The 25,537-nt window shown below is 46.1% G+C and overlaps 1 long non-coding RNA gene across 1 annotated transcript; it reads right to left on the bottom strand.

The window, feature by feature from the left end:
- Positions 1-4,416: 4,416 nt before the first annotated feature.
- On the bottom strand, positions 4,417-25,051 carry LOC308588498. Its single transcript, XR_014008809.1, has 3 exons — positions 25,023-25,051; positions 21,228-21,337; positions 4,417-4,555 (listed from the first exon to the last, which is right to left on the bottom strand). It is a non-coding gene; the product is annotated as an uncharacterized lncRNA (long non-coding RNA).
- Positions 25,052-25,537: the final 486 nt, after the last annotated feature.

The following is a 25,537-nucleotide window of genomic DNA, read 5'->3' as shown; positions in this document are numbered from 1 at the left end:
TCGCTGGCCCAGATAACACACCTCTGGCCCTAAGCCCAGAATGCCTTTGGTTTCTGGAATTGGCTAGGCAGAGCTGTGTGCATCTAGCCGGCTAGCCTCAGGGCAAAGCCACAACAGCTGTGCGCTACCTCCTCCGTTGGAGGCAATCTTCTGGGCAATGCAAGTGGGAAGAGTGCTGTTGCAGCTCCTGCCATGGGCTTCCCAAGGGCGTCTGCTTGGCCACTGAGAGAACAGGATGCTGGAGTAGATGGGCCTTTGGCCTGATCCAGCAGGACTCGTCTTACGTTCTTATGGCAGCTGTAAATGGGAAAGGACTGCGGTCAGACAGACCTGTGTGATGTCTAGCCTCTGATGTTGACATTCCTGAAAGCCCCAGGCCCTCAGAAATCTAGTTTGTCGCTTTGCAATTGTTTTGGATGTTATTTCTGCCTTCCCGGCGCTTGAAATGTACGCTAATAGTTTCAGGCTGCACTTGGGTTACCTATAGACACATAATTTTCTGGCTGAATCAGCTTAGTCTTATTTCTGAAAGCATAATTTTGGCTTGCGTCAGCCCGAGTTAGAGTCGCAAATTAAGGCCCATGTAGCCAGGGCTTTGATCCAGATGTGTTTGAGATAGGGAAGCTGACATAATCATAGGACGCTGCCCCTTCCTTACCCACAGTTGCCCTTGCAGACTGACACCACGCTCAGCTCCAGAGCCAGCCTCCGCTTCCATTTCTGCATCCTCATTCTACTCTCACGCAATAATTTCCTCACAGCAGAGCAATATATGGCTGGAATTGCAGTCAGTGCCAGAATTTTCCAATAGAAAATCCCTTTTTTGGGCCACAGCCCAGCACTTTGGGGAGGGGAAAAAAAGCTTGTAACATCTGGAAATAGTGGTAGTACAACATCTGCAAAACTTTCAGAAATGTAGGAGGGAGGAAGAACTATCTACATAATAATCGATGTGGCTAATTAAATTTCAAATAGCATAACATTTGATACATATGCCTGTCCTTATCTCCTATAAGTTCCCTTTTGCTACATGCCGCGTTGCATGCAGCTTCACTGCTGATTAGAGCCAAAGCAAATTCGATGTGAGGATTTCGCATTCAAGCATTGCAATGGATTTCTACGGTGTGTAGCCGAGTGGGATCCTCCTTGCATTCACAAAACACACCACTCTGCATGGCGATTGAATGTGTCTTCCTTTTTTAAAAAAGGAATTTGAATAAACAAAAGCATCATTTAAATGGGCAAGCTGTCCCCAAGAAATCCACCCAAGCAGGCATTGTTCTCTGGGAAGGAAAACAACTTCTGAGTCAGGGGAAAAAAACATATCCAGATTTTTAGTGCTAGGGATGCAATCCTATGCACGCTTACTGGGAGTAAGTCCCACTGAACCTTCCAAGAAAACAGGGGTAGGATTGCACTATAAATTATATTATACACATATTTTGCTAATATTTTAAATGTACATTACTTCCTTAGCTATTTAAAAATAATAGTAAATTGTGGAGGCTTGCTATGTTAAAATTCCCTTGCTCTGTCTCTTGCAGTTTCTAGGCACTTTTGAGATACTTCTTTTTTTAAAAAAAAATAATAATTTTGATTAACAGGCCAATCAAATCACATTAATTCCAAATCACATTAGTTCCGAATTACACAGCCAATTTTTTAAACTTTTGAGATACTTCTTGGTCCACATCAGAAGGCATGAGTGGTCATTGCTTTGCCCAAAACCAATAGTTTCCCTATTTGGCATGATACAAAAGTATTGGAACACGTACCTGAGTTATGAGCCCCTTCTGTTACTACCACACAAGCCAAGCAGTGAAAAAAGGCCTTGGTCTAAGCAATCATTCATTTTTGCTATTTATGTATGCATTTAGAAGTGGTTTATTACAGAGTTTTAATGATTTTACTAAAGCCCCGGTTCAATCAGATTTCACAGTTGTGTAGGAAGCCTACAGCTTTCTCCATGTAGGCTACCCTTTCAGACATTTCAGGATATAAGATGCACATCTCTATATGTATCTAGTGTCTCATTCCACATCACTCTTAAATTAGACGTCTTCAGAACCCACAGTGCAACTGAGCTCAGTAGCATTTCATATATATTTTCCATACAAAACACTCCTATTAATAACATTGAAACAAATGACAAATCCAAAGTTCAAAGTTATGAAAAATCCTATTTATGACTTAGAGTACAGCTGATTTTCCTTTAGCTTTTATTTCATTGATAATTCTGGGACTGTAGTTGAAACTTTGCAACTTAATGAGCTGGTGCTATTACTCATACCGTGTGACCATCTGGAATCAGTTTGGCCTGTGAGCCCAAACCACCAAAAGCCACCTGTAATGCATTAAGTTGCAGCCCAGAACCAACTACAAGGATTTGAAAAGCTCCGTCTGCATAAATACTAACCTGTGAGAACGTAATTGGAGAAGTGATATTTAAGAACTGATAGTTTGCCAGAAACTCTTATACTCAGGGGAATGGACACACAGGCTTAAAGTTTAAAGCCAAGAGGTTTTCAGTTTCGACATTGGGAATCAAGAAAATCATTGCATATGGATGTTGTTTAGCTTTCCAGGCCACTGGGCCTGTCTAAATAGTTCAAGCTTCTCAAGAAGGCGTATCAGGCCCATTGTTCTTCTGTAGCATTTGAGTCTTATCTTCAAGGTGGTTAAACCTGGCAGGCCACCATCTTCTAAACAGTCTTTGATTGGAGCAACCAAACTTTTCATCTCCATGGCAAACCCCCTTGTGAACCTTCTAGTGAAAACCTTGGTAACATGTTTTACCAACAACAAACGGACAACAAAACTGATGTATGACACCTCAATCAGATTTAACAAAAATGCATAGGATTAGCAGCAATCCCTTAAATCACAAGGAAGCTACATTTTCTTAAAATGGAACTAGAACATCTACAGAAATTGGGGAAAATTCTGAGCTTACACTTTTTTGGGGAGGGGGAGGGCACTTCCACACATCCAGGAATGAATGGCAGCAGACAGTTATGGGGTTAATATATAGGGCTCTGCAGCAAGCAGCAAACAAATGCAACTTCCTTAATGCAATCCAAATTAGTGGAGGCACTCTAAAACTTAAGGCAGGTGTGGGGAACTTTTGGCCCTCCAGAGGTTGCTGAACTACAGTTCTCACCGAGCACAATTCAAAGTATTGGTGCTGACCTTTAAAGCCCTAAACGGCCTCGGTCCAGTATACCTGAAGGAGCATCTCCACCTCCATCGTTCTACCCGGACACTGAGATCCAGTGCCGAGAGCCTTCTGGCAGTTCCCTTCCTACGAGAAGCCAAGTTACAGGGAACCAGGCAGAGGGCCTTCTCGATAGTGGCACCCACCCTGTGGAATGCCCTCCCACCAGATCTCAAAGAGAAAAATAACTACCAAACTTTTAGAAGACCTCTGAAGGCAGCCCTGTTTAGGGAAGCTTTTAATGTTTAATAGGTTATTGTATTTTAGTGTTTTGTTGGAAGCTGCCCAGAGTGGCTGGGGAAACCCAGCCAGATGGGTGGGGTATAAATAATAAATTATTATTATTATTATTATTATTATTATTATTATTATTATTATTATTATTATCAGCCTCAGCAAGTTTGTCAAATGACTAGGAATGATGTCAGTTGCTGTTCAGCAGCATCTTGAGGGCCAAATATTGCCCACACCTGACTTAAAGGAAGAGCTTGGAAGATGCACCTCCTTTTGTCTACCTTACATGAACAATTCCATTCTTGATTCTAAGTGCTGCCTCAACCCGTGAACTGATCTGTACCATGCATCATTGGCTAGCCTTAAAGGCCTGCCACCGTGGCACCTGACTGCATCCTCCCCCTCAGTGTTAGATAGGATGATGTCATGAGAACCCATATCTTCTTGATTCTCCTCAGTTGTGCTCTGAATAGCCCCATCTGATGAAACCTGAGATTTTACTGCATTCTGCTAATCCACCAAATGCCAAAATGCTTCATAATACGCTGCATCTCTGGGCATAACCAAACATGATAAGGAATGCTGGGCTTCTGCCAAAAACAGCCAAATGTGATATACCCCCTACCATCTCTCCAATAGCATGTCACAGTGGAAATGTATGATCTGATGCCATCACGTCCTGTGTTTCCCTGCTCTTTCTCCACATTAACATTTGCAACATGCAGGAATCTAACATCAGTCTCTCCCAATTCATTCAGAAGAATGAGGCTGTGATGCATATGGTTTATGACACTTCATTCATTGTATTTGGAAAAGCAAAGGTATATGCATCATAAGAGTATATGGACAAAATTCCATAAACATGATCTCACTAGATTCATTATCAAATTGAGATTTTATTTTATAAACAGTTTAGGTTTTAGCAGTGGGAATACAATTTGGCTGCCTAGAGCATTTACCTACCATTTTCCCTATTTATATATCCTTTTGGATTATCAGGGGAAGCATCAGAAAACAAAGAATATTAAATCCTTGGAAGCCATTTCTCAGCACTCAGTCCTGGGAGTTCTTGGATTTTTGGGCTGAATGTCAAAACTGAGTGGAGACCTGTGAGGAAAGAAAAATAAGGAAGTTCTTATGGATTGACTAAGTGCAGCGCATTGCCCTTTCAAGCTTTAAATTAAAATGTTGGCCTCCAGGGTTGCAATCATTACACCCTGACACACCCCAGCATTTTCTTTCTGCATTCCTATTTAACATAAATATATTTCAAATGCATCGGGCTGGCACGCTGCCAGAAAGAAACAGCCAAATATGCCCAGCAAAGTGAGAGATTGACTTTAGACCTGCCAGTAAAATATACCCCTTCTGCACACCACACATTCTTCCATTGCATGAACAAGGTTAGATATTGTTTTTCACTCAGCTTCCAGTTTCCTATGCCACCCATGCGCTGAAGCAGAAATTAAACTCATGAACTTAACCCACTACCACCTCACTTAAAAAACAAGAAACTGCAACTGTTGAAGCAGATCTGAGATGTTTTATCCAGCATGTGATCTTGGTCTACAAAGTAACATGATCTTGTATCATTTGTTGGTATCCGTCTGTCTTGGGAGGCAATGGAAGAATGCACCTTTGGGGTAAAGTCTAACTGTCGGAGAGTTACAGCGCCTGCTGTGGCTGTAGATACAAATACTGGAGAGATGTGTTTTATTGCAGGTGGGGCAGATGAAGACATCTGGTTCGCTGATACAGGTGTGTTTCTTCTCTCTGCACTCCTCCCAGCAGTCATTCCTACTGTGCTCACTGCTGTGAATATACAACCTGACTGTATGTCTCCAGGCACTGCAATCATCTGCAAGGGATTCCTATACAGAGTGGTTAATGTTGCCAGCCTTCATGTCCCATTTGCAGACATCTTTGTTACACAGAGTTGGTCTGCCAATATACATAGTGCCAGAAGTCAGCTCTCCACAGAGCATGTCCTTCCATCTTTCATTCTGTGGACATTGCCAAGCCAGCATAGATGTCGCTGAGAGTGTAGCCCACCCTAATTTGGTCCTAAGTGCCAGATTTGTCAAAGGAAGCATTCAAGGAAGACATGGCAGTACTCTGTGCCATATTCCTCTTTTATAAGTAGCATATAGCATTTCAAAGCTAGGTCCCTCCACTGCAGTATTGCACCTGCATGCCTGCCAACCCCTTATAGGCGTTTTAAAACAGCAGGTGTGCATGATACAACCCAGTGTCAATCACTTGTTAATAGTAGCTGACTTCAGTCAAACAAAAACAAAGCAAAACAGAAATCCTCATTTTGAGGAACTTCAGTTGGTCTCAGAAAGTCCTGATCTTGAAATGACCTGAATATCCCTCACTCTTTGAATCTTCTCCCGTACAACAGGTAGGACTAGAATGGACGTGCACATTTCTGCTTCGCTCTGTACTGATGAAAGGGTGTTGCAAGAGGAAGGAAGTTATAATAAATGTATGATGGCTCCAGACAGTTATCTCTGTTTTGGTCCTATTAATTGCTAGCATAGGAAATGGTATGCTGACAATGATTTATGCAACCTGTTTAGATAACCTAACGGGAACCCTTTAAGAAATCCTTGACTGTATGATCATCCATTCCTGGGTTCCCATTCATGGAGGTTGGAAGGATCACATGCCCTTTTTTGCTTGCCCTTTCAGCTTTCTAAAGGAACATTTGTATTCCAAGTGCATCTAAATGTGGCAACTACTTCCGGCATTAAGAGATCAATCGCTTCCTCCTTCCTGCAAAACAAGACTTTATTTTAAGTGCAGTGGAATAACTGCCATCGTGGCTGAAAAATCCAAAGCTAAAGCCAGGACTTCTTATCAGGTAGTGGGTGTGGAACGAAGGTCACATGGGTCATGGTAAATAAGGCCAGTTTCCTTCCATCATAACTCTGGAAACAAGCCATGAAACTTCAGGTTGTTATTCAGTTCATGTTCAGCACACCATATCATGACAGCATGAGCTCTAGACTCTGGGATCCTCTCTTTGTTCATTTTACTCCCTTCCTCCTTGTACTCCTTCCCCTGCACCTGTTTAAACCTGGACCCTTCACCTGGGTGAGAGTCTCCTCCACATGACCTGAACTGGTCAATAAGCTCAGGGGAGCAGGTGGTCTATAAAGCATGTCTCCCTAAGCTCTTCCTCCTTTCAGCATCTCACCCTTTGCCAGTTGGTGCTTGGGGCTAAGGAGGGATTTTGGGGGGTGAACACTGATTCGTCTCTGGGTGCACTTTTTCACCTTCTTCACGTTGCTCTTAATTTGATTGTCTTATAGTGGGTTTGGGTTTTAGTTGGTTGCTTGGTTCTTTTGGCATTTATTGTGGGCAAGTAAGTGTCTTACAGCTGGTCAGCACCCTGAGGCATGCTGGGTGGAGAGCACTACTCTAACCACCTCCTGTGGTTGACTGAATGACGATCAGTGGGGGTGGCTGGCACTGCTCAAGTCATACACCCTTGGCTTCCCTCTACAGGAAAACGTCATTTGTCTCCCATCATGCCAGCTTGGCTGGTGCAATTGATCTGGAGTAATTTGGCCCCTAGCAGCAGGCAGGAGATGTTTATCCATCTATGCAGGCTACAGCTGCTCGGACTTGTTATGTGAGATTGATGCAAGGTCTTCATTATTATATTTAAATAAAATGCAACCTTACACTAATTATTGTATTGTCTAGTGTGGCGCTAAGGGCATTTTGCCCAAACCAAGGCATATGTTTTCTTTAGGCCTTTCTCTTCCCATTGTACATGGTTTCCAAGACCACCTTCACACTCTACGTTTAAAAGCAGTATAATGCCACTTTAAACAAAGAATTCTGGAAGCTGATGTTTGTTAAGGGTGCTGAGAGTTGTTAGCAGACCCTCTAGTCCCCTCACTAAGCAACAATTCCAAGAGTTTGATGATTAAAGCCACTCTGTGAGGGAAATACAGGTTTTCAAATAGTTCTCAGCACCCTTAACAAAGTGCGTCTCCCATAATTCTTTGAAGGAAGCCACAACTGTTTACAGTGGTATTATAATGCTTGAAATGTATGGTGTGAATGTGGCCTAAGATTTTCCACTCCAGATATAAAGTAGTACAATATATGAATGGCTCAATAGCTGGAGCTGACCTCTTAAATACACCCAATCCCAAACCATAACTGTGAGCTAAGGAAGTACATAATGTTGTGCAAATGGCATTATGCACATAAATAAACCCTTGCATTGGTTGAAGGAGTCATGGAAGGCCTTCTGAACCTTTCAGAAGAAGGAGACTTGCAGATGCTGTAAAAAATACCTTGTCATCCATTTCAAGTCTATAAAATCTAATTTAAAAAAGTAAATGTCTCAACACAGTCTAATGGACATTATGTAGTTACAGCCTGAAGGAACTGCAATAAAAATATTTCCAGACTGGTTTATAGGGCACAGCTGTCCACTTCATAGAGCTATTGCTAGAAATACTGCCTTGCTGGCAACCTGAGAGAGACCTGAATGGACATGGGGATTCTGTTCTTTTCAGGTTGTTTTAATTACTTATTCATTTCCTAGAGGGGGGGGAACCTAAGACCATTGAATACACTTCACAAGTCTTAAGACAATATGCTGAACTGAAGTTCATTTTATTTGTTCTAGGGGTACCCAACCGCAACACTGCTCATTTCTTGGATGTTTACATGTATGCTTAGTGATATGATTGGTGAATTCATTGGTAGCTGCAGCCATGAGCCCTGGAAACATTATTTGCAACTGAAGAGTATCAGCCAGTTAAAATATTTGCTTCTTGGAAAAGATGAAGCCAACTTCCTTCCCTGGTATCTGGCAACTGACTTGTACATGTTTGCTATGTTGGTAGTAGCTACTAATTTCCTCATCCAAATTTTCCTCTCTTCCTCAGACTAAGGAAATTGTTTGCCACTGTTTTAATGGGCTGTTGCAAAGTGTTTTTGCTCATCTTGGCTGCCACTTCTTCAAAGTCCCAGGACCTACATATGCAGTGTCATCTAGCATTGCCCCTGTTGTCGACAATGGCTGCAAAAAAAGAAGGGCAAAGATGATGAATTTGGTGACTGTTTATGGGCTTTAGCAGGATATATGGAGTTCCATGTGTTAAAAGCATTGGTGTTTTCTTTTGGCCAGAATGTGGCTGAGAGGTATGTGCTTCTCCCAGTGCCAAAAGAAGTATAAAAAATTGCTTTAAAAAATTGAGGTGCAGGTACTCATATCTTGATTTTAAAAACTGTGGGTGACAGCACAAAATGGCTGCCATGGGAAGCAACATTGGTGATGGCATTCTGCACCAGTGAGTCCTGTCACACACGCTGCTAAGCATATGAAAATTCTTCTAACTTCCCCCAAAAATTCTATAGATGTTTCACCTCAGTAGAGGTGTTCTTTTTCAATCTATTTTATGCTCTAATATAACTGAACAAACACTGCAGAATCTAACTCTAGAAAACAAGTTGAGTGGTATTTTTATGTGTGCATGTGTGAGAGAGAGACTAACGAAACATAAATTTTAAATTCTTAAGGCAAACATTTTGGCTTCCATCTTCATCACTTGTTATGATAGAAATTATGCAGTTTCCAAGGGGATTGGTCTTCATTCACTGAAGACCTTCATTGGCTTAAGAGATACTGGTATTATCCTCTGTGGCCATGCAAACTTAACGTGTCCACCATGTACATCCAGAAGTTCTCCCTTTTTGCTCACATTGTTGGATTTGTTGGCATCTCTGTGGCAAACTCTGAAAGGTTGTAGTACTCAGAATTAAACACTTAGCAACAGGTTGCTCCACTTTTCTTGTCAAAATCACCAATTTGGTAGCTTCTAAAATGTGTTTGTATGTAGGGCTGTTGTTTTATCCTACATACTGCATATGACATTCCAGGAGTGGCTTTTTTTCTTTTTTCTTTTGCATTCCAGGATATAAATTGTATTGCAGGACCTGCAGGTGATGTCCTCTTGCTTTTGAAGGTAGTTGTCTCCATGAGATACCCACAGATTATAACAGCGTTTGGAATTATCAGGATTGCTGCTGGATGACTCCAATACAGTTCTGGCTAATAGTTTGCATAGATTCGGAGATTGGCAAAATGTTGTAACAGGGCACTTGCTGGTAGCTTTAGCAAGGTGTTCAGAGATTGCTAACAATAGGCAGCTTTCTCTAATTGTCGGGAGATAGGAGATAAAACATAAAATAGAAAACATGATCTCTGTAAAAAACAGCAACTGGGAAAATGAAAAATTAGAACACAATGTTCTTTTATTTAGGGACTGCTGATATATCTATAGGCTGGTCACTCAGACAGTCAGAGGTAGACAGTCTCCCAATAGATAAGCAAGGGAGAGGAAGTGCTGGCCCAAGACTGACAGGTTATCACAACGGGACAAGGAAATGGACTTGAAGGGCAACAAGGCCTATTCTGAGCCCTGCAAATGTCTATTTTTATTTCCCTGTATTTTAAACACGACGTATTGCAGGAAGCTGGATGCTATTTTCAATTCTAATTAAAAATCAGCTCTTCCACACAAAGGTCTTCGGTTCCAACTTTCCACTGGGACCAAGGTTTTTACAGCTGTGAATTATGTGGTTTTGAAAGTGGCAGGGGGGACGTGGAGAGAAGGGTCCTTACAAAGGATCTTCCTGAGTCCCATCTCTATAAGGGCCTCTGAGATACTTTTACACACCATTTCAGTCCCATGTGATAGGTATGAAAGCACTGGGTCCTTGACAGTAGGGATGGGAGGCAAATCTGATGCAGTTTGGATTTAAAGGTAAACCTATTTAATTTACACTTTCTGAAACAATGCATGAAGTGAAACACAGCCATCTGTCAGAATTCACACACACCCAAATTTTGCAATGCAAATTTTCTCCAGTCACATAATGTACCAAAAATGCATATGCTGGAGTGAACTGTGTCTAGAAATGCATATACTGGTAAACATAGCATTAAAAAACACACTGTATTGGGGAAAATGGATTTGTAGTGATCCTAAGTAATATTTAAATTCTTTAGGAACTCTATGCATCTGCACTGTTTTCTTTATCAAAAAAGAGGACCAGCTTCAATGTTATTCTAAATACATATCCATCCATTTCTGTCTATTATCCTAATAATAATAATACAGTCGTACCTCAGAAGTTGAACAGAATCCGTTCTGGAAGTCCGTTTGAATTCCAAAACATTCAGAAACCAAGGCGCGGCTTCCGATTAGCTGTAGGAAGCTCCTTCAGCCAATCGGAAGCTGTGGAACCCACGTCGGCCATTCGGGTTCCAAAGAACTTTCACAAACCACAACACTCACTTTCAGGTTTGCGGCATTTGGGAGCCAAAACGTTCAACTCACAAGGCATTCAACTTCCAAGGTATGACTGTAATAATAATAATAATCTAGTCTCATTATTTTTGCTGTAAGAATCATCAGGAGAGTCATCAAAAGCTGAACCATTCCCTGCTGTGGATTGTTGGAAGGAGTTCTTGTGTGGCCACATTTCAAATATGGTTTATGTTTCCGTCATTCCCAAACTATGAAATTAAGCAATCAAAATTGTTTTGATCCTTCCATAGTATTCCTTATCTGCTCTTCTTTTGCATTACTAAGAAATACATCATCAGGTTTTACATTAGCAAATAATGATTGTTTTCTCTCACTTTATTCTAGTAACTGCAATCAGCACCTCCCAAAATAAACTCATTTGTTTTCCTGATTTCCTTCTGCCGAAGCTTATTTCAATCCTCCCAAAGGAGAGTTATGAAACTGTGGCAATGAATTTATTTACTAGCGTATATTTAGTTAAGAAAGAGCAGCCCACTGGGACCCATGATTTTCACCATCAGGGAAATCACGGACACCTCTGTTACACTCATAAATAAAGATGAGGGAGAAAGGGCATGGAGCACAAGAGAAAAGATCTAATAACAAAAACAGTTCTTTTCTTTTTTTAAGAGCAATTCAATCTTCTGTCAAAAACACTTTTCATACCATGTTCATCATTTCAAAAACAAAAGGTTGCATGAATCTAGGTTCTACTCAAACTTGGTTCACTGAAATTAATGGGTTCAAGTTAGTCATGCCTATTAATTTGACCAGGACTACTTTGAGTAGAACTTGCATTGAATACAACCCAGAGAATCCGAGAAACTCAAAACTAAATTCTAGGTTTTTCAGGGAAAACAATGACTGCTACAAATCAAATTGTGCAAACTGTGACATTTCTTTGACTTGATGGAGAACCTGTGACTCTCCAGATGTTACTGGAATTCAATTACCAGCTTAGAAAGTTGAGGTAATTTTAATCTCTTATTGTATTTAACTCTTTTATGTTTTAAAGTATGGTTGTGAATTTTGCTCACTTTTATTGTCTTATCTTTTTGTAAACTTCTTTGAGGTTGCTTACAATCAAGCAGTGTGTTTTTTTAAAATGAAATGCATAAATAACACATCTCCAACCACTGGCTGTGCTGGCAGAGGTTGATGGGAGTCAGAGTCCATCCACATTTGGGCGAACCACAGGTTACCCACCCTTGTGTGTGCTCTTCCTAGCACACTCACTCTTGTAAACTGCAAGTTCTATCCAACCACCTTTCTTCTGGAAACAATACTTTAGGAATATAAAGAACCCAGAGTCTCACTAGAATCTCACAGTGTTATGTGCAAAATGGAATAGCAATTAAATACAAAACATAATTTACAATAAAAACACTTAAAACAAAGATAAAATTACAGTGGTACCTCAGTTACGAATTTAATGCGTTCCAAAAGTTCGTTCTTAAACCAAAGCCATTCTTAAACCGAGGTATGCTTTCCCTAATGAGGCCTCTTGCTGCCGGTGCCCTTCCACCATTCGGATTCCATTCATAGACCAGGGTAAAATTTGCTAACCGGGACACTACTTCCAGTTTTGCAGAGTTCGTAAACCGAATAGTTCGTAAACAGGGCTGTTCTTAAACCGAGGTACCACTGTCAAAATATATTGGCAAATCCCTCAACTAAAAGGAGTAGGAAACACAGCAGCTATAACAATTAAACCAGATTAAACAGCCAGCAAACAATTAGATCTTTCCCACCACGCTCTCCCTTTTAAAGACAAGCTTTGATAGAAACCCACAACAATCCACTGTTGAAACCATTTGTAGATGTGGGAAGCCTGTTTTCACACCAGGCAGGTGTGGCAAGGTGTACAAGAATTAACAGGGTATAAATCCAAGGACTCCCTGGCAGACGAGGGAGGGGCATCCCTCGCAGAGGATTTGAATGCCTTTTTTGCCCATTTTGAAGTAACAACTGCAGCAACACCTGTTGAGGCTTTACCAACACCACCACCACTCCCTGTGAAGGCTTTGCCATCATCACCACCATTACCATCATCAGTACAAAGGAATGTAGTAGTCTCTGTGGAAAAAGAAGAGATGAGGAAGGTGTTGAAGGGAATCAACCCAAGGAAGGCCACAGGGCCAGATGGGGTAGCTAGAAGGGTATTGAGAGACTGTGCAGATCAACTAGCAGGAGTTTTCACTGGGATTTTAAATTGATCCCTAGCCCAGGCTATTGTTCCATCCTGCCTAAAGTCCTCTATTATCGTTCCAATAGCAAAAAAAATCTAACCCGGAAGATCTGAATGATTTTCGTCCAGTAGAACTCACACCTATAATCATGAAGTGCTTTGAAAAGCTGGTACGAAATTATGTCATTGCCTGCCTACCAGAGGGACCGGACACATTCCAATTTGCTTATAAAACAAAAAGATTGACAGAGGACGCTGTGGCGATTGCCCTCCATGCCGTCCTTGCACTTTTGGAGCAGCGGGGGGGGGGGGTATGCCAGACTGCTTTTTTTAGATTTCAGCTCGGCATTTAATACTATTCTACCACAACGTCTGATGTCTAAACTGGAAGAACTGGGGCTTCTGTTATCACTTTGTGGGTGGATATTGGACTTTTTGTCAGACCGCCCCCAGAGGGTTCGGTTGGGCCCTTATACCTCTAATATGCTTAAGACTAACACAGGAACACCACAGGGATGCGTACTCAGTCCACTTCTTTATATTCTCTACACATACAATTGTGTCGCTACTCACCCTAGTAATAGGGTTGTCAAATCTGCAGATGACACAACTGTGATTGGGCTCATAATAATAATAATAATAATAATAATAATAATAATAATAATAATATCTTTATTGTCATTGCCCCCTCTCGGGGACAACGAAATTACTTCCCTGAAAGGGAGGGTGAAACGGTGCGCCTTCTTCACAAGCCCCCTTGTGTTGACACTCCAGGACAGATCCTCTTGTAATTCAATGCCCAAAAATCTGAACGTTGTTACCCTCTCCACACAGACCCCATCAATCAAAAGTGGCTGGACGTTGCTCTTCTGTCTCCTGAAGTCCACCACAAGCTCCTTTGTCTTCCTTGTATTTATGAGCAAGTTGTTAGCTCTGCACCACTCTGTCAGCCGCTCCACCTCATCTCTATAATCCGTTTCACCCTCCCTTTCAGGGAAGTAATTTCGTTGTCCCCGAAGGGGGCAATGACAATAAAGATATTATTATTATTATTATTATTATTATTATTATTATTATTATTATTATTACACTCCTAAGAAAAGTTCCACTGTCAGAGCTGCTTGAAGATCCTAGCTCACAGAGGATCACGCTAGCCAGCGATCATTAAGTAAAAGTCTTTATTGAATTACAGTTTCCATTCTCACGCTGCTGCGCGCAAACTCTACGTCTAGTAGCTAGATCGGCGAAGCTCCGTCTGAGTCTCCGCCCCGTGAGCACCAGCTTAATATCCTAGCCTTGCTCCACCTTTTCCGCCTGACTGTCCTCCTCTGGGTCCCTCTACCCCCCGGGGCCTCCTCCTTCCGGGATTCTTCTGACGCTGACCCGGACCCTCCTGCCTCCTTGCGCCGGGCTTTAGGACCTGGTTCCCTTTCGGGGCTGCTTACTGCGCCGCCTTCCTCTGCATTTGAACTTGGCGCGCGCGCCCAACCTTCCACCTTCCTCTTAACCGTTTCTTCGCTCCCCGATGGAGGTGTGGCCACTCCTGACTCATGCCCTCCCTCCTGTGGTGAGCTGCCAGCGCTTCCCCCCTGGCTCCCTTCCTCTTCCCTGCTTCCTGGCGGTGACGCTGGTCCCGATTTCCAGCTGCTCCCCCCTGAGTCCCTTCTGGCTCTATCTTCCTGGGGTGCCCCCCTTGCCCTGGCCACTGGTGCTCCTTTCTGTGAATCCTCTGATTCACTGGAAAGACTAGGAGATCTCGGGTCGTCGTCATCACTCATCTTTTCTTCTGCCTCCTCCCCTTCGCTCTCTGTTTCCTCCCTTGCCCGTGCCTCTGCTCCTAAACCCCTGACATCCATCCCCCCCTCGAAGCCCCCCATTCCCCCCTCCCCTCCTTCCGGTGCTGGAGCTGGGGGCTGCTGTTGCAAAGGGACGAACGTCGGATATCGGTCGCTTCCCGTGGCGGGCCTCCATCTGAAGTCTTCCGGTTCTTCCTCCCTGCTCTCGTCGACGACGGTCACCTCCGCTTCCATCTCTGTGCCGCCGTGCTCGAAACCAGGGTCGTCCCCGAAAATGTCCATGTCCGTCTCTCCCTCACTTCCTCCTGGCGGCGTTGCTCGTCCTGAGCATTCCAGCCACTTTCTGCGGAACTGCTCCTCTGGCCTATCGTCCCACCAATACGAGGGTTCCGAGGCGGATCCCGAGGGTGACCCCTCCGGGGAACGGACGTCTCGTGTCGGTTCCTCGTCCGAGTCGAACCCCCGGAACGTGCTGGCCGAAAGCGTGGGCGTGAAAAGCCAGTCGTCGAAAAAGTCTGCTGGCATAGGTCTATGTGGGAAGAGGGCATGAAACTCGTCTTTGAGCAGAGGTTCGTCTAAGGCGTATCCCGGCACCCAGCTGTTCGCACTGGCCGGGGTGCCCTCCTTGGCGAGAAAGTATTCTACCCCCTCTTCCCCCCATCTGGAGTCCAAAATCTCCGTGACTTTGTTGATGCGCTCCTTCTGTGCCACTTCCGCGTGCCCTGTTCTGTCTCTGGCCGGACTCGGCGCCGTTCCGGGTTCCTGGAACCTGTGCGGTGCCTTGTAGGGAGTGAGCACCGATCTGTGGAATACTGGATGCATCCTGGAACCCTCCGGAAGTGCCAGTCTGAAAGCTACCGGGTTGACCTGCTCTTCGACTTGGTAGGGCCCCAGTTGCTTATGCCCTAGTTTCTTCTTGGCCAACGACCTGGCCGGCACTGCATGGGCTGCTAACCAAACCCAGTCTCCCACGTGGAGCTCTTCTCCAACCCTTCTGTGCTTGTCTGCTTGTACCTTGTATGCGTGCTTGGCCAGCTCCAGGTGGCGCCTCAGCTGATCGTGGACTTCCTGCAGCTCCGACGCGAACGCATCTGCTGTCTGCGGCTCCCCCTCCCCCATTCTTTCCAGTCCCGGGAAGGTTCTGGGGTGTCTCCCGTTGTTGGCGAAGAACGGCGTGACCCCCGTGGACACGTGCTTCGTGTTGTTGTAGGCGAATTCGGCAAGCGGCAGGTAATCCACCCACGTCGCAGGCTGTTGATTTGCATAACATCTCAGGTACTGCTGCATGATGGCATTGACCCGCTCCGCTTGCCCGTTGGTCTGCGGGTGTCTCGCCGACGCCAGGTTGATCTTGACGTTCAGGAAGCCCATCAGCTTCTGCCAGAAATTCGAGATGAACTGCCGCCCCCGGTCGGACAGAATAGACCGTGGCAGACCGTGAACCTTGAACACGTGGTCTATGAACAGTTTGGCGGTGTGCTCCGCCGTGGCCACCTTAGCACACGGAATGAAATGGGCCATCTTGGAAAACAGGTCCACCACCACCAGCACTGCCGTCTTGCCCCTTGAGCTGGGCAGATCCGTGACAAAGTCCAGGGCCACCCTTTCCCAAGGTTCGACCGGAGTTTGCAGCGGTTCCAACAGTCCGGCCGGCGGTTTGTGCACCGGTTTGGCCCTCTGGCAGGTGTCACACCTCGCCACGTAGTCTGCGACCTCCCCTCTCATTCCAGGCCACCAGAAATCCCTGGCTACTAATTCCACCGTCTTCTCCTTGCCAAAGTGCCCGGCCGTGGGCGCGTCGTGCAGCTGCTGCAGCACCTTGGCTCGAAGTTCGTCTCCCGGCACGTAGATGGCCCCTTTACGGATGAGCAATCCATCTCTTAGCTGGAAACCGTCGGCCGCTGCCTTGCCCCTTTGCACCTCTGCCATCTTTGCTCGTGCGAAGGAGTCCCCCTGCAACGCTCGTCGCACCGCCTCTAGGTCCACGGTCGCCGCGGCGCACGCCCACACTGTCGGTGCGAAGATGTGCATGGCGGCCGCTGGTGTTGCGTCCTCCAGATACTGTGGCTTACGGGAGAGAGCGTCTGCCATGATGTTGGTGTCCCCCGGGACATACTCTATTCGGAAGTCGAAGTTCGCAAAGAACTCAGCCCAACGTATCTGCCTCTGATTCAGGAACTGTGCCGTGCGCCAGTGCTCTAGATTCTTGTGGTCCGTGCAAACCTGCACCGTGTGCTTGGCGCCGATCAGAAAGTGCCTCCACGCCTTGAACGCTGCGTGAATGGCCAGCAACTCCCTGTCCCATATGGTGTAGTTCTGCTCGGACTTGCTGAGCTTCCTGGAGTAAAACGCTCCCGGTCGCCACACCCCCTGCGGGTCTTTCTGCAGCAGGACCGCCCCCACGGCTCTGTCCGAAGCGTCTGTCTCCACCCTCATCGGCTTGCTGGGGTTGACATGAAGCAGCTGCTCTTCCGACGCGAAGAGACGCTTGAGTGCCTGAAAGGACTGCTCCGCCTGCTCTGTCCAAATGAACTTCTTTTTCTTGGAGCTAAGCGTGTCAGTGATGGCCGCCGTCTGCATCGCGAAGCCCTTGATAAACTTGCGATAGAAGTTCGCAAAGCCGACAAACCGTTGGACCTCCTTCCGGTTGCGCGGGCTCTTCCAATCCAACACCGCTCGAACCTTGGCGCTGTCCATGGCGAGCCCCTTGTCAGACAGCTTGTAGCCCAGAAAATCCACCTCCGTCACGTCGAATTGGCACTTCTCCAGCTTGGCGTAGAGCCTATGTTGCTTTAGCCTGCTCAGCACTTCCTTGACGTGTTTGTCATGCTCCTGCTGCGACTCCGAAAAGATCAGGATGTCATCTAAGAAACAGACGCACGTCTTGTAGAGAAGTCCCGCCAACACGTGATGCATAAAAGCTTGAAAAACGTGGGAGCCATTTTGCAATCCAAAAGGCATAACTCTATATTCGTAGGTCCCCAGTGGCGTGAACATGGCTGTCTTCCACTCATCACCCTCCCGCATGCGAATGAGGTTGTACGCCCCCCGCAGGTCCAACTTGGTGAACACTCTGCCCTTCCGTACCTTTGCGAGGAGGTCGTCAATTCGGGGCATGGGGAAGTCCGATGGCCTAGTCACACTGTTCAAAATCCTGTAATCCACTACGAGTCTCTTTTGGGGCGTGTCCCGCTTCTTAACAAAGAATACGGGACTGCCCCCCACTGCCTTGGACTCCCGGATGAAGCCGCGCTGCAAATTATGATCAATGAACTCCTTGAGTTCTTGCAGTTCGTCCTCTGACATGGAATACAGTCTCCCTTTAGGCAGCGCCGCCCCCGGCAGCAGGTCAATTTTGCAGTCATATGGTCTGTGAGGGGGTAGCCTGTCTGCCTCCTTCTCGCAGAAAACTTCCAAAAATTCAGCGTACTTGTGGGGAATCGCTTGCAGCGTGCCGAGCAGCAGCTGTGACTCCTCTTCCTCTCCTTCCTGCCTGGGCACGATGCAGTGTTCAGCACAAAAGGAAGAGCCGAAGATCAACTGCCTCTGGTACCAAGCCATCGTTGGGCTGTGCTTGTCCAGCCAACTCATGCCCAATACAACGGGCGTGTCAGATAGTTGAGTGACGTTGAAGCTGATGATTTCTTTGTGATTCCCAAGTCGCATCACCATTGGTGGCGTCTGCTTCACCACTTGCCCCCCGAGCAGCTCCCTGCCATCCACCGTGACAACCTGCAGGGGCAGTGTGGCCGGCAGCAACTGCACAGCGTGCCTGTCGACAAAGTCCTGCCCTATAAAGTCCGCATTGCTGCCTGAGTCAATGGTGATTGGCACGTCTATGGTGATTCCATTGGGCAGCTGGAGAGATGCTGTGAGCCTCACTACTGGTTTGGGCGGGAGGGGGTTCACGGGCTGTAAAATCTCTGGGGACTGCGTCACTAACACGTCTGGCTGGGCCCCAGTGCCTCTTCCTCCAGCCAGACCGCGTCGTTTCCCTGCTGTGGTCCTCCTTGCTGCGTTGCTGCAGTCACCATTGCTGAGGCTGCAGTGAGCTTGTGGGGCCTCTGGGGACACTCTTTTGCCATATGCCCTGGTTCCTCACAGACGTAACACTTCCTGTTCCCTCTAGGAGGCTTCGCTTTCACTGCTGCCGGTGCTAGGGCTCTGGTTGCTGACTGAGCCCTTGCACCTCCAACCTCCATAGGTTCGGCTCCTCCTCCTGGCGGAGGCGTGGATTGCGCCCGCGCTGCTTCTCTGGGAAGGAAGGAGGGGCCCCCGGCTGGTTCGCGCCCTCCACGCCCTTCGTCCTTGCTCCACGGACGTCCTTCCAGCCTCACCCCCACTGCCAGTGCCCTCTGAACGACCTCCTGGGTGGTTCGGGGTCTCTCCCCCCTCGCGATCTCATCTTTAATCGAGTTGTGCAGCCCCTCCCAAAAGAGGTCTCTTACAGGAGCCGAATCCCTGTCCCATTCCAGGGCACTGACCAAGGCGAAAAAGCGGGCATGATACTGCCTGACGCTGGCCCTCCCTTGTCTCAGCCCATGCACCTCCTTCCGTGCAAGATCCACGTCAATACTTGATAAAAAGCACCCATCCATCGCTTTAATAAAGGCATCCGCATTCTGGAGCGCCGGATCCTTATCTCTCCATAAATTGCGTAGCCATGCTTTCGCATCCCCATGCAGATGGGACATGATGAACCCCACTCTCTCTTGTTCATCTCTAAAGTCTTTATGCAGCAGTTGCAGTGCGCACAGTACGTCGGCTCTAAAGTTGGGATACTGTTGCAGGTTCCCATCGAAGTGAGAGACCAGCCCGCCTGTCCGTCTCGCCAACCCAATTCCCTCCTGCCGGGGTGTCTGCTTTGTCAGCACGTCTAACCTGACCTGGAGATCCCTGCAGGCGGCAGCTGCCTCCTCCTCTCTCTTCCTGGATGCGAGAACCTCGGCGTTCAGTTGTGCCACTGCTTTTCTGAGGTCCTCTATCTGCTGCTCAGCCGTCATGTCGTCTGCCGTTCGTGAGCTCGCTAGTAGGCACCTGTTTCTCTCCCCTCCTCGAGGCTGTAGATGCCCACAATGGAGAGACGGAGCTTACTGTCAGAGCTGCTTGAAGATCCTAGCTCACAGAGGATCACGCTAGCCAGCGATCATTAAGTAAAAGTCTTTATTGAATTACAGTTTCCATTCTCACGCTGCTGCGCGCAAACTCTACGTCTAGTAGCTAGATCGGCGAAGCTCCGTCTGAGTCTCCGCCCCGTGAGCACCAGCTTAATATCCTAGCCTTGCTCCACCTTTTCCGCCTGACTGTCCTCCTCTGGGTCCCTCTACCCCCCGGGGCCTCCTCCTTCCGGGATTCTTCTGACGCTGACCCGGACCCTCCTGCCTCCTTGCGCCGGGCTTTAGGACCTGGTTCCCTTTCGGGGCTGCTTACTGCGCCGCCTTCCTCTGCATTTGAACTTGGCGCGCGCGCCCAACCTTCCACCTTCCTCTTAACCGTTTCTTCGCTCCCCGATGGAGGTGTGGCCACTCCTGACTCATGCCCTCCCTCCTGTGGTGAGCTGCCAGCGCTTCCCCCCTGGCTCCCTTCCTCTTCCCTGCTTCCTGGCGGTGACGCTGGTCCCGATTTCCAGCTGCTCCCCCCTGAGTCCCTTCTGGCTCTATCTTCCTGGGGTGCCCCCCTTGCCCTGGCCACTGGTGCTCCTTTCTGTGAATCCTCTGATTCACTGGAAAGACTAGGAGATCTCGGGTCGTCGTCATCACTCATCTTTTCTTCTGCCTCCTCCCCTTCGCTCTCTGTTTCCTCCCTTGCCCGTGCCTCTGCTCCTAAACCCCTGACATCCACATTGTGGTGTCACATGTTAATTCTGAATAACCAGATCTCTAGTACTTTTGACCATGCGCTTTTAGGCAAGATCACCCACTGCTAAAAATTCAAAGATAGCTCCACTGGAAGCAGCATGAAAGGGTTTACTTCTGCTCACAGTTGAAGTCAATGGCTGAATTCTCTCTCTCGTCTCCCCCCTTCCCCATAATCATTCCAGAGGTGTCCTAAATGAAACCACACAAACAACGTTCCTGGAGAGATTCAGCTGGAATGGTGACTTGAAAGGAAAAACAATGAAAACAAGTTCATGACACCACTGAACTTTGTCTGGTAAGAGGAGATGCCAGTTCTAATGACATAATTTACCAGAAAAAGAATCGTTTTGCTTTTCAAAGAAAAGTAGAAAGAATTCCACTTGCTAATAAATGACTTGTTTCTTTACCCTTTCATCCCAGAAAACGTCCAGACAGCTGGGAGTTCATATACCTTACATTTCCATTTAACTTGTGTATGACTTGTAGGGCATCCGTTAAGTGAAAGTGTAATATTTCTTTCAATGGTTGAGAATAGGAAAAAGGCTGGAATGTTGCCAAACAAGGGACCGGTGTTTTACTGCATTACAAACATACCCAGGTAGAAGCTAGACTGGTGGATGTTCAGAGTTGAAAGGTGTTGGAGACTGTGGATCAAGTTGGTTGCTTTCTACAACTTCAGGCTGGAAGGCGGCCCCTTAGTAAATCTGAGAAAACAGGAAACAGCCAGGATGGTAGCTTGGAAAGATCACTGGGAATGGTATTCACATTGTCTCACTGCAGAGCAACGTAATTGTTAAGCAGTTTGCAACATCATTTCTGCAAGCTAAAAGTCAGCAAGCAGCCTGTGGGTCTTTGGTGAATTCAGTAGGTTAAGGATCAAACTGTTCCTGGTTACCCTCTGACTTGAGATGGAGATTTTGCTTACATTTTGATGAGAAACTTCCTAATATTCACTTATTGAATCATTACTTGTATCAAGTTGTTTAAGAATCAGGTTTTTTGTATATCTATGCAGAGGTCCTCAGATTCTATTGACTAAGTAAACTGTGTTCCCACGTTGTTTTTGAACATTTTCATAATAATAATAATAATAATAATAATAATAATAATAATAATAATAATTTATTTATACCCCGCCCATCTGGCTGAGTTTCCCCAGCCACTCTGGGTGGCTCCCAATCAGTGTTAAAAACAGTACAGCGCTACATATTAAAAACTTCCCTGAACAGGGCTGCCTTAAGATGTCTTCTGAATGTCAGGTAATTATTTATCTCTTTGACATCTGATGGGAGGGCGTTCCACAGGGCGGGCGCCACTACCGAGAAGGCCCTCTGTCTGGTTCCCTGTAGCCTCACTTCTCGCAATGAGGGAACCGCCAGAAGGCCCTCGGCGCTGGATCTCAGTGTCCGGGCTGAACGATGGGGGTGGAGACGCTCCTTCAGGTATACAGGACCGAGGCCGTTTAGGGCTTTAAAGGTCAGCACCAACACTTTGAATCGTGCTCGGAAACGTACTGGGAGCCAATGCAGATCTCTCAGAACCGGTGTTATGTGGTCCCGGTGGCCACTCCCAGTCTAGCTGCCGCATTCTGGATTAATTGCAGTTTCCGGGTCACCTTCAAAGGTAGACCCACGTAGAGCACATTGCAGTAGTCCAAGCGTGAGATAACTAGAGCATGCACCACTCTGGCGAGACAGTTCGCAGGCAGGTAGGGTCTTAGCCTGCGTACCAGGTGGAGCTGGTAGACAGCTGCCCTGGACACAGAGTTAACCTGCGCCTCCATGGACAGCTGTGAGTCCAAAATGACTCCCAGGCTGCGCACCTGGTCCTTCAGGGGCACAGTTACCCCATTCAAGACCAGGGAATCCCCCACACCAACCCGCTCCCTGTCCCCCAAAAACAGTACTTCTGTCTTGTCAGGATTCAACCTCAATCTGTTAGCCGCCATCCATCCTCCAACCGCCTCCAGGCACTCACACAGGACCTTCACCGCCTTCACTGGTTCTGATTTAAAGGAGAGGCAACATGCAGAGAGAGAGAGAGAGAGAGAGAGAGAGAGAGAGAGAGCACGTTTGCTTGGGCAAATTTTCAGTCATTGCTTCAAAAGCGTTTGAAAGTATCCAGCTGTTCAGATAGGACTGCCCTCATTTGGTTTTGTTTGTTGTCAGTGATGTCAGCACATGGTTTAGCTACCGAAAGTTGTGATGTCATCCTGTTTACAACATGATCCTCCATTGGATGTGCTCACCCATGTGACCAACTATTGAAAACAATAGCACATCCATTAGAAGGAAAATAAATAATGCTGGAGCAGGTGGGGCAAACAATGACAGTGAGTAGGATTTTTTGATTTTTTAAAAAATGCTTAGGATTCTCACAATTATGGAGATATCTCAGAAACAATGACTAAAGTAGCAACAGGATGTGGCCCAACAGACGCTATTAGACTCCAAATCCTCCCAGCCCCAGACAGGTCAATGTTCAGGAAGGATGGGAGTTGTAGTTCAGTAACAACTAGAAAGCCATAGGTTCCCCATCCTTGCTTTTGACCAAAAACCACTGCAGGAGAACAGTTAGCATGGCCCTGTTCTTCTTGGGTAGACCAAGGAGGTGTCCATTGTTCTGCTCATGTTTCCCTGAATCTAGTCAAGCTCAACATCCATCTTGTAATCCCAGGAAAGATTTAACAAGAATTTTGGAAAATTGCAGCCAAAAGCAAGCTTTAGAAGATGATAGGCCTTGTTTTCAAAATCAGAGCTAGAGATCAGAGCAAAAATATCACTTTGGGGTTTTGCTTTTTTTTTTTTTTTACAGCCTTAGATTGAGTTTTCCACATTTCCACATCAGTTGGAATATTATTATTTGGGGGGGGGGAGTCCTCATGAAAATTCATCAGTGTGATTTTCTCCTAATATACACATTTTGTATACAGTTTTGCCTGATATATACATATTTGCAATGCAGTTTTCCATTCTGTAATGCATTTCGGTGTGTTCTTTTCACTAATAAATGCATTTACATGCACACTTTACCTTAGTATATGTATTTTTGTACACACCACTGGCCTGGAGAACTGCATTGCAAAATTCTGGAGAAGTGCGAATTTGGAAAGTTGGCTGTGTTTCAGTTTGCATATAGTTCCGGAAAATGCTAATTCAGTCAATTCGCTTTGCAGTGGGAACTGAATCAAACTTCTTCCCCCTCTATAATCAAAGGTACACTTTGTTCATCCCAGCCTCCCTCAGAAATACCGTAATTTGAGCTCTTCAAGGGTTAAATTGGAAGACTCAAGCATACTGATTTAGATTTTTCGATGTGAATTTCTCTCCTTCCCCCTGCCCAAATCCTTCTGTTAGAAGTGAGGAAGGGGGAACAGCTGGTGGGGAGCTCCCATCATTTGCAGCAAGGGATCCTAGGACCTGAAGCTAGGACCTGAAGCTCTGCACAGCTGATATGAGGCCTTCCAAGTTTTCCTTTGGCTGTGCAGAGCATCATTTCCATTTGCAGCTGGAGGTTGGAAGGGGGCTTTGACTATAAGCCCCACCATTCCCAGCAGCCAATTAGGCTCCAATGAGCTGAGGAAGCAACCCAGGGTCTCATCGGAAGGATGCTGTGTTGTTTGCAGCCAGGCACACTGGAACTTGACTGCTAGGCTTGCAGTCTCTGGTTCCAAATGGTGAGGCTGTGCTACAAGTCACAAAAAGAGTCAGGGCAAGTTCAAAGGGAGTGTGCCTTAGAACTGCAGCCATTCACACCCCTGCCCTGCCCAGCTACCCAGCTTGCTCCTTGATTTGGTGAGGAACTGCCCCAAGAACCTGCCATCTCACAATGATGTCACTGTTTGCAAGAAAACTTGGAAGTGGGTCCTAATTAGGGCCACCATGTGCCCAGGATGCAGGTAGCCATAGACTGCACACCAGTTGGCCTACTTTCTTGAGGCACCTCAACCTGGAACATAGGAAGCAGCCATATAGTGAGTCAGACCATCGGTCGCTCTAGCTTGGTGTTGTCTGCACTAATTGGCAGTGGTTCTCTAGGGTTTGTGGCTGGGCTGTCTCCCATCCTTACCTGGAGATGCCTGAGATTGCACCTGTAATCTTCTGCATGCAGAACATGGCTTCTACCATTGAGCTATGCTCCTTGCCGTGCATGGATAGGTGACAAGTGAAGGTAATGAAAGATCTCCACTGAAAACCAAACTGTTTTATGTTACCTAATCATGATAATTCATTCTTTCAATCTACAGTTCACAGTCCCAAATCTCCAGATATGACTGAGGTAAGTTTGCTAAAGTAGTCTATAAAACTAGTGCTATTTTTCTAGAAAAAGAGGTGCCAGAACTCACCATGAATGCCTCCCTTATTCTCTTATAAAGGTAATGGCACCCACCTGATAGTTTCCAGAACTGAGTTCTGGCGAATTCCTGCTGGAAAAAGGCCCTGTATAAAACCATATGTCAGGGTTGAAATGATTCATTGGTTAAAGGGAAAACACCCACTGGTCTCACTTGTGCCCCAAATTTCTATAGGAGTTATAATGTCAAGTTAAGATGCTCCCCTTCAAAAGCCTGATCCCTCAGACAAGAAAGAAAGAAAGAAAGAAAGAAAGAAAGAAAGAAAGAAAGAAAGAAAGAGAGAGAGAGATTTCTGTGGCAAAATTTGGGCATTTCTGATTTACACATTCTTCCCCACCCCTAGAAAGTGGCAGTAAAAAGCACACCTCAGTGGGAACATCCCAAAGCAACTATCCATTTACAGCTGTAAAGAATCAATACATTTAAGCCTGCAGTACATAAGAACGAACATTTTTCTTGGAGTCTGCTTTTAATATATTACTCATCTTTTATTGTTCGTGTGACCTGATTATTATTTTTTTGGAGTTTAGAGATTTTTATAAGGTTGTAT

Source organism: Podarcis bocagei (genome assembly GCF_964188305.1).
Source record: "Podarcis bocagei genome assembly, chromosome: 5".
Lineage (NCBI taxonomy): Eukaryota > Metazoa > Chordata > Lepidosauria > Squamata > Lacertidae > Podarcis > Podarcis bocagei.
This window is presented reverse-complemented; position numbering and strand designations above follow the sequence as displayed.